The following is a 13,371-nucleotide window of genomic DNA, read 5'->3' on the forward strand; positions in this document are numbered from 1 at the left end:
ACTCCACACAGGAAGCATGGTTTATCCGAAATGCTTGGGACAAGAAATCCAAACGATTCCAGATTTTTTTTCCAATGATTTTGAAATATTTACACATAAATGATGAGATATTCTTGGGCAAAGGGCCCAAGTCTAAACCCCGAGGTGTTTTACATATTCTTGTGCACATCACCTGAAGATCTTTTTATACAAAATCTGCACTTCCAAAGCCCATCACACGAGGTCAGAATTTTTCACTTCCAGCCCCTGTTGGAAGATCTGCTGTCTTTGCTTGAGTACGCAAACTGGCTCCTCAAAGGGAGAAAGCACTCGTGATTTACAGATACTTGCAAGCTGTAATTGTCCTGGAGATAACTCATTTCCATTTGGGCTGATCTTGGCAGAGCCCAGCAGAGCTTGCTCAGAGGATGGCCAGGCAAACCTTGCCACTAGCCCCCTCTAGTGGACAACAGTAAGAGTGCCTGGTTACAGTCAATTCTTAACTGCAGCATTTGCTTTTATATCAAGTCTACTTTTTGGAGTCTGGCTGTTAAAACAAACATAAAAACATAAAAATGGCTGATTGTGCCAGGCATGGTGGCGCACACTTTTATTCCCAGCACTCTGGAGGCAGAAGTAGGAGGATCGCCTTGAGTTCGGGGACACCCTGAGACTACATAGTAAATTCCAGGTCAACCTGGGCTTGAGTGAAATCCTACCCTGAAGAATAAAACAAACAAAAATGGCTGACTGGCATAAAAGTTAATCACTTTTATCCCCACTATGGCACTCCCTGTGATAATTATCATAATGCTGGTGGACTAAACCCCTCACTTCTAAGCGCTGGCCCCATTACCTACCACGAATGTAGAGCAGCTCTGTGCTCTGCAAGGGACAAGGGGAGGAATAACACCAGTGGAGAAGCCTAAACATACACTTCTTCTGTCTCTCTCCCTCTCTTTGTAAAAAAAATCTCATGTTACCTAGGTAGTGCCTTTTGCTTCACATGTTTTTATTCGAAAACAAAGCCCTCAGATTTAAGAGAATTAGACCTTGTACCTAGCAGGAGAGAAGCATCCTCCATTGTGAAGGGAGGAACCCAAACTGAGCTTCCTACACCCACACTCTCTGCATAAAACACTTCAGGCCACTGAGCTGGCATTTCCTTCACCATCTACCAGGTCTCCAGTGGACAAACCAGCTGCGGGTCCTTTAATCGGATCCATTACTGACCTCATCTGTCTGGGATTGGTCAGATCCCTGGTGCAGGGCCCAGCTGCCAAGACTGCTAACCTCCACTTCTGAGTTCAGTTATAATCGCCAGGTTGTTCTTTCTGAGTTTCTTATTGTGGCTATAAATGGGGTATCCCATGCCTCGACCTCATTAACTTGCTAGAGCAATCCACAGAGCCCAAGGCAACAACGACTTCATGTTTCCTAGGCTTTTATTAGAATCCAGATCAATAGCCAGATGGAAGATAAAAGGATGAGACATTGGCCCTCTCCAGCAAGGCTACCCTCCAGGAACCCCTACATCTTAAGCATTCTGGAAGTTCTCTGAACCCTGATCTTTCGAGGTGCTATGGAGGCTTCATTACATCAGAGTGACTGACGACATCATTTGCCATTAGTGATCAACTGGCACAGTCCTTCTCCCCTTCCCTGAGATGTTCTGGAATAAGAGAGAGGGGAAAGGAGAGAGGTAGAAAAGGAGGGAGGGAATGAGTGAGAAAGAAATAGAAAGGAAGAAAGAAAGGGAAAGAGTGAGAGGGAGGGAGGGAGGGATGAAGGAAAGAAGGAAGAAAGGAAGGAAGGAAGGAAGGAAGAAAGAGAAGAGAGCGAGCTAGGAGGAATCCTTGGGTCCAAAATGCAAGGGGACGATGATGGCTGTCAGCGCCAGTGAGTTCAGGGCCGGCACTTGAGAGCAAGTATCTCCTTATATTTCGTTTGCAGGCAGCCTGCTAAGTTTGGAGGAGAGGAAACCACCGGTGACCGTAGGTCTTCCCAAAATATTGATCTAGCTTCTAATCTCTATATGTGTGTTTATGTGCAAGTGAGTGTGGGTTATGGGTCAGGAAACTAGAAAAAGAAGCCCATGAGGAGGGGAGAACAAAGCATTAAGGAAGGGTGTTGGGAAGGTAATAGAACATGTGATATTATATGGATAGGGAAATATCAAGTGGGCTGAACAAGGAAGGGCTGGGAGAAATCATACAAAACTAAGTATGTATAAAAATGCCATAAGGAAGTTTGTTACTTTTGTGATAATTAAAAATTAAATTAAATTAAAATTGTTCACAACAAAACAAAAAAGATGTTGCCATCATGGAAAACTGAGTAAAGGGTACACTGGATTTTTCTGTATTTCTATATGTGAATTTGACATTATCTCAAGAGAAAAGGGAAAACAAGGAGAGGAGAAAAGGCAGACTGAGGAGCCAAGGACCCTGAGATAATGAATGTGTGTTATTCTAAACCACTATGTTAAACGTCATCTGTTATTACATGGCATTAGACAATGAATGCATTCACATATTTGATGATTGAATGACTCCAATTCTGGGTATGTACCCAATACAAATGCATATACAGTTCCATAACATGCAAGGATTTTCTAATATGGTTCCAAGTCAGAATGCTGATTAGCTGTGGGGTGAGAGCCAGCAGTGACCAGGAAGAGGCTCCAAATGATGCCTGGCTTGGGATAATGTTCTGTTTCTTCCCATGGATACTGCTCACGTGCCTGGTTACCCACAAAGTTTTATTACACTGTTCGCTTATAATTTGTGTATTTTCTGTATCTACATAAAAAAGAACTGGCAAAAATAAAGAGAGAAAGAGAAGAAAGAAAATAAGAGAGTGGAGGAAGAGAGTGAAGAAGGGAAGGGAGTAAGAGGGAGGGAGAGAGGGAAGAAGGAAGGAAGACAGGAAGGGAGGGAGGGAGGAAGGAAGGAAGAAAGGAAGAAAGGAAGGAAGGAGGGAAGGGTGGGCGGCAGTCCTATCTGGGTTGAAGCTCAGCAGTGTGACTCAGTCACATCACTTCCCCTCCCGTCCTGTGTCCTCTCTGTGTCCCCTGCAGCTCTACTGACAAGACAAGCACATGAAAATTTATTCTGTCCCTGACTGACCGTCAAGCCCCAAAGAGAGAAAAGAATCCACAGGGTGAACAGAGAGGTGAAGGCTAGGACCAGCAAAGTGGAAGTTGGATCACCTTTGTCCTGGCTATTGTTCAGTGACAAGGTGGACATAGTGGGGCGTGGCCTTCTCTTTCCTATCTATTTATGCTGTTGTGGCCTTCTCCCCATTCTCTGGGCTCCGCGAAGTCTGCAGGTGGTGGCTGCCTCCAGGAAAGGCAGAAGTGGGAATGTGCCCCTCGCACTGGAGACAACCTGTGAGAATGGAGGAATCCGGCGTTGGAGGCCACACCCCACCCATGCACAGTAGCCTCGACCAGATGCTACTTCAAAGGGCCGCTCCATCCACAGGCCTGTTTCACATTAGGCAGTGGATGGCTGCCAAGCCCCACAAAGGGGCAGAGGCACAAATCCTCCACCGCGTGCATTAATAAAAGGGCGGCGATGGCAGCTGTCCCCCGAGGATGTGGTGTGGGTGAACTCTTTCAGATGCTTGGAGCCTTTCATCAAGTCTGCTGGGCCTTTTCTTGGCTCCAAAATAAACCAGCATTCACATCCAATCACCGCACAAGGGAAGCCTTTCACATCCCATGCTCCGCGCAGCTAGGCGGTTCAAGGATAACTCAGTCAGCTGCACCCAAAGGGAGAGCTTCCCATCTCAGAGCCTTTCTTCACCTCATCTGTCAGGGCCTGAAACACTGCTGTCCTCAAATCTCAGCAAAGGGGTTCATTCAGCTGCCAGAGGTTCCCAAAGCCAACTAGTAAACACCATGACCCCACCACTCTCCTAGCTTGCTGTCCTCCTGCTAGAGCACGCCGCTCTGGAGTAAGCCCCAGAAAGAGGGAATGAGACGCTCGTTTTCCAGTAAGCAACTAGAAATCAGGCCTTAAAGTTCCAAAGCAATCACCCCAAAACTTCAAGCACTTTTTTTTTTTTTCGAGGTAGGGTCTCACTCTGGTCCAGGCTGACCTGGAATTAACTCTGTCATCTCAGGGTGACCTTGAACTCATGGCAATCCTCCTACCTCTGCCTCCCGAGTGCTGGGATTAAAGGCGTGCGCCACCACGCTCGGCTCTCAAGCACTTTTTTTTTTATTGTTAACAAGTGATAGGGCGAGCATTAGAAGCCTGGTCCAGCTCTGAACACACTGCGGCACAGGCGATTCCCCTCTACCTTATTGCTCTACTGCCTTTGCTTAAAACCTGTCCTCCTGGCTGGGGAGATGGCTCACCGTGGATGAGCACTTGCGGTAGGAGCAAGAACTTGCCGTGCGTTTGATTCCCCAGACCGACATAAACAGCTAACCATGGCCACGCACCTCTGTAACCCTGGTCCTCTGAGGAGCAGAGACTGGAGAATCACTGGGGCTTGCTGGTCAGTCAGTCTGAGGTGAAAATGACACCTCCAGGTTTACTCGGTGAGAGACTCCATCTCAAGGAAACGTGGATGAGTGAAAGTGGAAGATACCCACTCGCCTCCTCTGGTTTCTTCATGGCTGTGCACCTCCACACATACACCACGTGCACTAGACATACACCACACACCAGCACATGGCACACACACACATGTACTCTGCACATGACACACATGTAGCACATGCCACATACGTACACCACATATACTCTCCATACACAACACATGCCACACACACGTATGCTACACATTCCACACATTCAATACAAGCCACACACACCACATAGACTCTACACACACCGCACATGCAGGACACACCACACACTCCTCATACACTTTACACACTTTCAGTATACACCACACACACACAACACATACTCTATACATACACATATACACACACAAAGGAAAGAAAGGAATAAAAAACTATCCCTTCTTCAACATGTGGCTGAATATATACTCCAAACCTGTTTTCTAAATGCATTAATTATAATCCAAACAAGACTGTCGGGGTGGAGAGATGGATTAAAGGTTAAGGTGCTTGCCTGCAAAGCCTAAGGACCCAGGTTCGATACCCTAGAATCCACATATGTACGAGGTGGCACAAGCATCTGGAATTCATTTGCAGTGTCTAGAGGCCCTGGTGTGCCCATTCTCTCTCTCTTGCTCTCACACATAAATAGATAAAATATAAAAGAAACAATACTGTCTAAGATGGCAGTGAGAATCAGTGTCCTGAATGAGATGGAAAGAGAAGGAAGTGGGATGAGAATCCAATGGATTCAGCCTCCACTCACTCCCCAGGGGAATGAGGACTAGACACTGGATGACATGCAGGTGGTCCTTGCAAAAAGTTTCACAGCAGTGATGGGGATGGAAACAGAAGTAAAGTTCGTGAAGCAACCTGAAGGTGAAATATACGTAAGGCACTGTGTAAAGACCATTCCATGCAGAAGCTTGCAATGAAGAGAGACAGAGAGAGAAAAAATGAGAGAGAGAGACGATGAAGAAGATATTATATATAGCTGAAGAGATGAACAGGCTAGGTTATCAGTTGAGTGATGTCATAAGGTGTTGCAGTCAGTTTCAAATTGCTGGCAGAAATCAACCAACCAAGAGCAGCTTCTGGGAAAAGAAAAAGATTTATTTTGGCATTCAGACTGGAGGGGAGGCTCCCTGATGGTAGGGGAAAATGATGACATGAGCAGAGAGTGGACATCAATTCCTTGCCAACATCAGGTGGACAACAGCAACAGGGGAGAGTGCCAAACACTGTCAAGGGGAAACTGGCTATGATACCCATAAGCCAGCCCCCAACAGTATACTGCCTCCAGGATGTGTTAATTCCCAAGTTGCCATCAGCTGGGGTCCTAGAATCCAGAACAGCTAAGTTTATGGGGGAGACCTGAATCAAATCACCACATAAGGAGACAAGAGAATGGAGGAAAGAACGTTAAGAGAAAGATGACCCTTCTGTTTTCCTCGAGTGGCTAGTGCTAAAAGAAAGAAAAATGAAAAAAAGCACCAATATTTATACAGGGAATATAAATATTCCTTTTATAGTAAAGGAAAGTGTGAAAGTCAAAAACAGTGTCTAGACTTGTCAGCAGGCAAAGAGGGGGAGCATGGTCCCAGGGCAAACATCTAGAAAAGAACGGGGCAGAAGGAAGGAAAATTGCACACATTTCAGGTGAAGAACACCAGACAAGGAGCAAGAGCGAGACCTCTAGAGAGTGATTCTCATGCTCTCTCGCTCTCCCTCTCTCTTGATTTCTCTCTTTTTCTCCCTCTCTCCTCCCCTCTCCCCTCCCCTGTTCTACTTCTCTCGTTCCCTTCATAAGCCAGAGGAAAATGAGCTAAAAGTAAAATGAGCCAGTTTTTTTTTTTTTTTTTTCCGAGGTAGGGTTTCACTCTGGTCCAGGCTGACCTGGAATTAACTCTGTAGTCTCAGGGTGGCCTTGAACTCACGGCGATCCTCCTACCTCTGCCTCCCAAGTGCTGGGATTAAAGGTGTGCACCACCACGCCCGGCTCATAGTGGCAAGAGCCAGAGTTTTAATCAGGAAAAATGTAGCAAATTTTTCCCTTAAATCCTTGTAGAGAAAATATTTTCAGTCTTATAACGTGAAACTAATGATACACTTTTCTCTAGAGAAAATCTGAAAATTAGAAACCACTTTTGAGTAACGGTGAGGGAATTTGCTATGACCTTTATAGGTGTTTTCTTCCTAAGCCTTTTCATGCTCCTATAATAGAGTAAAAGTCCTAAATAATAATGGTCATGGTAACTCACCTTAGTTTAGAATGACAAGTGCTCAACACCCCATAATAGGCTAGATGACTCACAATTACAAAACTATGACTCCCAGAGACCCTTAGGGAACATGACCCCCTGCAGAAGCTCCTTCTAGAACATTCCTAACAAATGTCTATCTACTTGCATCATCTGTCTGACGGGAACTCAGGGTATTTTTTAGAAATTCCATTCCTGTGATAAGACAATTACATTATCCCTCAGAAAGATTTTCTCATATATTAAGTGAAAATGTGTTCTGTAGCTTCCAACCATTTATATTCAGATCCTGCTTTCTGTTACACTGTAGAATTATTCTATTCTATTTCCACTTTCATATGACATTCTCTTCAAATATATTGCATAAAATAAAAAAGTTGTTCCACTTAGAAGTGAAACTTTTGGGGGACTTCCAGAAATATTTCTGTTATGTCATTTTAACTTCCTGCAATTTGATTTTCTTTATACCTAGCAACTGAATGATGTTTCACCCAAGTATGAACATTCTTCCTTTCTTGTTTCTCTTTCAGCAAGACTGCTGAACAGAGCATTGAGTTTGCCCCCCAAAGGAAGGTATAAATATGAATAAGATTGGGTTCTTACTTCAAGCTATTACAGTGCTAAAATAAATTGTAATAGAAGTAGATATAATATAAAATGATGTTATTAAAAAAAAGAGCACAGGGGCTGGACAGATGGCTTAGCAGTTTATGTGCTTGCCTGCAAAGCCTAATGACCCAGGTTTGATTCTCCAGGCCCCACATAAGCCAGAAGCATAAGGTGGCACATGTGTCTGGAGTTCATTTGCAGTGGCTGGAAACCCTGGCATGCTCATTCTCTCTATCTCCCTCCTGAATAAATAAATAAAGAGTATAGATTTCCAAGCTAGTCACAATTCTGAGTCCAGACACATGTGGAAATGGCCTAGACACTGAGTAGGCCTCTCAGGCTCCAGAGCACCAAGTCCAGACACCTAACAAGACTGCCCATGAATGAGGTAGCTTGTTCATTTTCCAGTGTGCTCCAGTGTGCTCAGTCCAGATACTCAGCTAGACCTCAAGCTCATGGCCACCCAGACTGAAAAGTTTACCAGTCCCTGAATTAGAGGCTAAATTTCAGTCAACTCACCTTTACAAAGGATATTCTAAGAAAACTGAAATAAAAAATAAGAAAGTGTGGCTATGCCAATATCTGACAAAATAGACTTTAAAAACACTCAAAGAAGATTTAAAAAAGTCACTTAACACTCTTAAAGGGAACTATTCAATGCGAGAATATTATAATCATGAACTGCACTGAATTTTATAAAGCAAAACTGCTAGCCATTAAATAAGAAATAGTGATGTTGTATTTTGTTGGAAGCCTTTTCTGTATCTATTAAAATCATCAAAATACAACATTACTTCATGAGGAGGATTCCCAATGGAATGGGGGCGGAGACCAGGAAAAAGAGGGTGCCAACAAAAGATGTATCCATATAAAATATATTGTTAATAATGATGATAATAATAAAAGATTTAATATAAATTTAAAAAGAAGGCAAAAGAATCTCACTGGAGAGACTAGGGATGTAGGGATCATATCTCAACATACTAACAGGTACATATAATAGACCTAAAACCTATATCATACTAAGTATGGAAAAATTGAAGTATTCTCACTAAGGCCTGGAACAAGACAATGATGCCCATCCCACTGCTATTTAACATAGTACTTGACATTTTAGCTTGAACAATAAGATGAGATAAAGAAATAAAATTGATACAACTTAAAAAGAAAAGTTAAACTAGCCTTATTTCTAGATAATATGGTGCTATAGTTAAGAGACCTACAAGATTCCACAAAAAAACTCTTAGAGCTTATACATATCTTTAGCAAAGAGGCAGGATAAAATATTAACACACAAAATTCAGTAACATTCATAAATATCAATAACAAAAAGACTGAAAATTATATTATGAAAATGGCCATCTTATCAGAAAGCAATATAAATTCAATGTAATTCCAATCAAAATTTCAGAACAAATTCACAAAATAGAAAAAAGTACCAAAATTCATATGGAAGCAGAAAATGCCTCCAATTGCCCAAAATATCCTTAGCAAAAAGAATACTACTGGTGGTATCACCACACCTGATATCAAGATATATTACTGTGTTTTAAACAGAGACATAGATCAGTGGAATCGATTAGAAGATTTAAATATATATATATTTTATATATATATATATATATATATATATATATATATATATATATATATATATATATATTTTGGTTTTTCGAGGTAGGGTCTCCACAGTAGTCCAGGCTGACCTGGAATGCACTCTGTCATCTCAGGGTGGCCTTGAACTCACACCAATCCTCCTACTTCTGCCTCCCAAGTGCTGGGATTAAAGGCGTGCGCCACCATGCCTGGCTAGTATCTGTTTTAATGAATACAGCCATGTGATCTTTGGCAAAGAGGCAAAAAACACATGGTGGTAAAAAGACATCATTTTCAACAAATGGTACTGGAGAAACTGGATAAATAATCACATGGGGAAGAATGAATCTAGACTCTTTATTCTCACCTTCCCCCAAAAGAAACTCCAAATAGACATCAATATAAGATATGAAACAATGAAACAACTAGAAGAAAAAGTAGGGAGAAAACTCCAAGATATAGCCATAGGGAAAGACTTTCTGAACAAGTCCAAGGAATGACAAACATTCAACCATGGAGACCTCACCAAACTAAAAAGCTATTTCACAGCTAAGCAAGCCATCAACAGACAACCAAAGAATGGAAGAAAATTTGGGGGCTGGAGAGATGGCTTAGTAGTTAAGGTGCTTGCCTGCAAAGTCTAAGGACCCATGTTCAATTCCCCAGATCCTATGTAAGCCAGACACACAAGGTGACACATGTGTGCAATATTGCACATGTGCACAATATGGTGCACATGTCTGGAGTTCAACTGCAGAGGCTGGAGGCCCTGGCACCTGGCATGCCAATTCATTTTCTCTCCCCCCACTCTTTCATTAAAAAAGGGAAAAAAGAAGAAAATCTTGACCACCCATACAAATGACAGATGTTTAATATCTATAATATGCAAAGAACTCAAAAAACTAAGCAATACAAAAACAGTTAACCTACTCAAAAAAATGGAACAAGAAACAACAAAAAGTTCTCAAAGGAAGAAACACAAATAGCCAATAAACATATAAAAAATGATGCTCAACATCTTTATCCATCAAGAAAACACAAATTAAAATTGCTTTAAAGCCAACCATGATGACACACATCTTTAATCCCAGCACTCAGGAGGTAGAGGTAGAAGGATCACTGTGTTTGAGGCTAATCTTAGACTACATAGTGAATTCCAGATCAGCCCGGGTTAGAGTGAGACCCTACCTCAAAAAACAAAAGAAAACAAAATTTTAAGATTCCATCTCACTCCAGTCAGAATGGCTCCCATCAAAAACCAAATGACAATCAATGATGGCAAGGTTGTGGAGAAAAAGGAGCTCTCACCCACTTCTGGTGGGAATGCAAACTTATATAGTCACTGTGGAAATCAGTATGGAGACTCCTCAAAAATCTAAAAAACATCTGCCATCTGGCCTATGCATACTACTCCTGGGCATATACCCTAAATACTCAACTTGTTATAGAGATTATTATATTATTATAGAGATTCTTGCTCAGCCATGTTTATTGCTGCTCTATTGAAAATAGCTAAGAAATGGAATAAGCACTGATATACATCAACTGATAAATGGATAATGAAGACAGGGTCCATCTACACTGGAATTTTATTCTGCAGTAAGAAAATAAACTTTCAATAAAATAGATGAAGCTGAAAAAAAAATCACAGTAATTGAGGCAACCCAGACTTAGAAAGACAAGCAGCTCATGTTCTTTCTCATTTGTAGATCCTAACACAATACTTTATTTGTTTGTATGAGAAGAAAATCGGGAGGAATCAGAGACAGGGACAGCAGGCAGGGAAGGAAAGAACACAGGTGTTTGAAGAGTTTGGGGAGAAAGAGGTAAAGGAGAAAGTAGGGGTAGATACACAAAACTAATTATGACATGAGTTAGCATCATAGAAACCTACCTAGTTTTTAACCAATTAGAAGATATAACTCTTGCCGGGTGTAGTGGCGCACGCCTTTAATCCCAGCACTTGGGAGGCAGAGGTAGGATGATTGCCATGAGTTCGAGGCCACCCTGAGCCTCCATAGTGAATTCCAGGTCAGTCTGGGAAAGAGTGAGACCCTACCTTGAAAAAAAAAAGATATAACTCTCTCTCTCTCTCTCTCTCTCTCTCTCTCTCTCTCTCTCTCTCTCTCTCTTGAGACAGAGACAGAGAGAGAGGGAGGCAGGGAGGGAGATCTTGTGCAGAGGTACTCTTCAAGGGTAGTAAAAACTATGCCCTTAAACCATAGGCTGTTGCTTATAGATCCCAGTGCCAGAATTGGGTTATGCCTCACAGTGAGCTATTGATTATGGAGGCTCATTGAGGCCCCTAAACAATGCAGGCCATTGTGAAAGCACTTGGTTACCCACCAGAACTAAATGGTAAGAACCTTTCGCTGAAAATGCCATAGACTGTGTTGTCCAGGACATTAGGAGATCATGCTGGAGTTGAGATAGAATCCAGCTCCCTGTTGGCGAGCTCTCAGGGTGCTGGAAAGTGCTATGTGAGCTCTGGGGGATACAGGTCACCAACAGTGTGATAAAAACAGTGGGTTATGCAAGGTGTAAAGTCAAGAACCCACTCATTCAATAGTGCACATAGGCTATGGAGGTGACCAACTGGTCTCTGAGTGGGTATGAGGCTCACTCAGTGGAAGGGTATTTATGCCTAGTACTGAGCACTAAGTCAAAAGGCTATGGCTTAGAAGGTCATAGACACTAAAGGCTAGCTTCCACTGTTCTGTGGCTAACAGGAGAAATTTTCTCCTCAAAAAGTCTTTTAAATGCCTATGTTTATCCCCTTTGGCCCATGCTGCTCTCACTCTTGGGTAGAGAGTCCACTTTCTACAGATGGCAGTGAATAACTGAGGAGACCCAAGACTCATCAGAATGTAAGAAAAGAAAGCTTACTGCCTAGCATGAGATGAATCATCTCTATCACATTTGCTGGGGCCAAAGAAACTATGCTGAGGAAGTGGTGTATTAAATATGAGCGCTGTTATCATGAGTAGCCTAAGATCTTCCTCCAGGAAGAGGGTAGTAGACACCAAGGAGACTCAGAACTCATCAAGGCAGAAAATTAGAGGCTGTGAATGCTCAACAGGAAAGGAGACTTAAAACACACCCTCCAAACCTCAGGGGACATTGCAGACGAGGGGGCAGAAAGACTGTAAGAGCCATAGGGTGAGAAGGTATACTCTGAGGCATTGCCCACAAAGACTGATGTAATCATGACCCCACAGTGATTTCGGGTATCCCCACCAAGGAGGGCCTTTAGTGGAGTGGGTCAGGGGAGAGGGGACGTAAGAGTATAGCCCAATGGGAATATCACCAATTTGCATTATGTTCATTTAGTAATGTTCTCAATAAAATAAATTAATGAAAAAGCAGTACAATATTGCCAAAAGACTTCAAGCAAACCATAGATTATTTTGATGTGGGTTCAGGGAAGAGAAATGTTGAGGAAAAACTTCAAGGACAGAAGTTTGAGTTGCATGTTAAATGAAAGCCTAAGTTTTACCCAGGTGAAAAGGAAGGAAGGCCTTTTCCCCAAACCAGTGCATCAGACATACCTTTGTTTGAAATGTCATGTGTTCTATTTGCGAACTGGAATATCCGGAAGAGAAGACATGAGGTGTGGACTGGAAGGTAGGTTGTTTTTATGGACTGAGCTTCTGATAAACTAAATCTTGGATGGACATTATATGAGAGACTGGTGCCAGAGATAGCATTAGTTTGAACAACAAAAAAAAATTGACAGAATTACAAAATGTATCTCAGTAAGGCAAGCTAGTTGGGACCAAAGAGATGGAGACAGGGAACTAGGGATAGATTAAGCACATGACTCAGCTAGTGGTTAGATAAGGGAAAAGGGCAGCAGGGAGCTCCAGTAAGAAACTGGAGAGAGGATGTAACGGGCATGAGTGGAGAAGCTGCTCAGAGGCCGGAAAGGGTCTCACTCTGGGGAAAAAGACACATCTGGAGATTTGAAGCTGGCTTTGAATCCGCCCACATCTCAGAGGAACCCAGGAGAGGACCGGGTCTTAGAGGAGAACCGAGGAAGAATGTGTGAATTCATGTTTAAACATGCCAAATTTCTGGTAGGATACCCAGGTAGTGGTGTGTTGGGAAACATTTGGCAACTGGCTAGGAAGGGATTCAGGAAAAACAAAAACAAAAACAAAAACAAAAATGTGGGAAGCCCTGGTTGTTAACACATGTCAATTTCCAGGGTGCAAAGATCCAGATTGGCTAGTTTGGGTCTACCGACATGACATCCCTGGTCACTTCAGGTGGAGTTGGGAAGAGATTCTCACATTTGACTGCAGAGAGCCAGTACCAGGCAGCTCAGGTGCACCAGTGCACCCAGGA

The 13,371-nt window shown here is 42.7% G+C and overlaps 1 protein-coding gene across 3 annotated transcripts in view; it reads right to left on the reverse strand.

Moving 5' to 3' along the window:
• The window catches only part of Bmper (BMP binding endothelial regulator), a 254,257-nt gene that overhangs the window by 21,773 nt on the left and 219,113 nt on the right, over positions 1-13,371 (reverse strand). The window lies entirely within an intron of this gene.

The sequence above is a fragment of the Jaculus jaculus genome, chromosome 16 (assembly GCF_020740685.1).
Source record: "Jaculus jaculus isolate mJacJac1 chromosome 16, mJacJac1.mat.Y.cur, whole genome shotgun sequence".
Lineage (NCBI taxonomy): Eukaryota > Metazoa > Chordata > Mammalia > Rodentia > Dipodidae > Jaculus > Jaculus jaculus.